The sequence below is a fragment of the Hipposideros armiger genome, unplaced genomic scaffold (genome assembly GCF_001890085.2).
Source record: "Hipposideros armiger isolate ML-2016 unplaced genomic scaffold, ASM189008v1 scaffold_51, whole genome shotgun sequence".
In the NCBI taxonomy this organism is placed as follows: domain Eukaryota; kingdom Metazoa; phylum Chordata; class Mammalia; order Chiroptera; family Hipposideridae; genus Hipposideros; species Hipposideros armiger.
Window position 1 is genome coordinate 1,788,327 of NW_017731401.1, and position 1,801 is coordinate 1,790,127.

Here is a 1,801-nt window from a genome sequence, read left to right on the forward strand (position 1 = left end):
TCCTCAATTATTTTTCTTACATTCGCCCTCAGAATTGCATCTCTAGTCCTTGCAAAAAGGAAGCAAACAAAAACAAACCCAGAAGCCCATTTTGTACGTGCATGTAAAACGTGCACATTACAGTGTGAATGTGATCACATTAAAAAATGTACAAACTTGTGCTTGCTTCGGCAGCACATATACTAAAAAAATGTACAAACTTGGCAGTTAGGAAATGTCACTGTAACAGTTAGTACACGAAATTTCAAACGCTTTGATGAAGATACCATCTTTCAGCCAAGCCCTGGCAGAAAACCTTAGGTTCCTGTTAGACCCCTCCCTCCCCAGTCAGCTGCTGGGCTCCATCCGGAGGGATGGGGACTCTCCCTCTCCATCACAGATAAGCGTTCCCAGACCCAGGAGAAACCTGGGTTTCTGCAGGGCACTCAACGTGCAGCTAAGTGTCCCAGCTCTGCAAAGGGCAGCTGGAAATGGATTTAAAATGGCAACGCGGACCAATCAGCGCCGCCTCGCCGAGACAGACATTTACACGCGCCTTCTCCACAGGCTCAGCGGAACCTGGCGGTGCCTAACTCCCCGCTTAAGGATGTAAAGTAGGCGTTTTTATTCCACGGTGGTCTGTATTTTTGGAAAAAAAAAATTCTTCCTCGGGTGAAAGTTTTTATTTTGGAATCAGTCCAAAATAATTTTGGTTTTGATGTGTGAAAATCTGAACCTAATTTTTTTCAGAGTTTTTTGTTATTCAAGGATGAAAAGAGGTACATTTAAAAATGTACTCCACCTTTAAAAAAACGGACTACAGTCATTAGGGTGTTCACATAACTATGAAACAGCCCAAGCTATAAAATTAGGTCTCGGCAGAAAGGGAGTTCCTAGGGAGAAGGCTAAATCGAGGTAAATTGAAGGGAGACTTGGATAGTTGGCGCAATTGTGGTGTTAGAAAGCTTACGAGGTCCCCGCGCGGGGCAACCCCTCTACCCAGCTAGCATAGGGACCGGGGTGCTTAGCGCCAGCGGGGGATGGGTGTGTGTGTGGGGGGGAGACTTCGCGTCGCCTCTAGTCTTTCCCCAAGAAAAAAAATTTCAATGAAGAGGTTAGCGCGCTCCGCGTGCGTGTGTGCACATTGTTTGCTCGTGTGCGTGTAATCTGTGAATGTGCGTGTCTATCTAGGTGCATGTAAGTTTGCGCATGTTTGTTTCCGTGTGTTTATGCGTGCATGTGCCTGTGCGAGTGTGCACGTGTATCTGCCTGCACGTCTGTGTGTGTGTGCTCGCGCCGTGTCGTGCAATCTGTAATGAGGGCATTCCGAGGCAGAGCAGGGCTTCCGCGGGCCCACTCCTACTCCTTTTCAGTCCCTTCCCACTCACAGGGACCTAAGCACTCTGCCGCGCGCGCAGCTAGACGCTTCCTACATAGTGTTGTGGCTCCGCGACGTGGGAAGTGCAGGTAAAGGCCAAGCCCCTAAACGCGGCTCTGGGACAGTCACATTCCCGCGCCTTCCTAGGACAACCGCCCAGGGGCGACCTCGGGCGGCGGGCGGGGCGAGGCCGGCAGCGAGCCGGCTCGGGATCCCCGGCCTGTCCCTTTAACCCCGCCGCCGGGCGGGAGCACGTGAGCGGGGCTCCGGGTGGCACCCGGGCGCCGCCGCCGTCGAGGCGGTTGTATTGCGAACGCTGCCTCTGGCCCGCGGCCAGGCGCCTTGGCTCGACGGTCCGCCTGGCCTCCCTCCTCCTCAGACTTCTCCTCCAGCGCAGCCCCCTCCCCTTTATCCGCCCACGATTAGAGGTGGGCACTCCCCCCC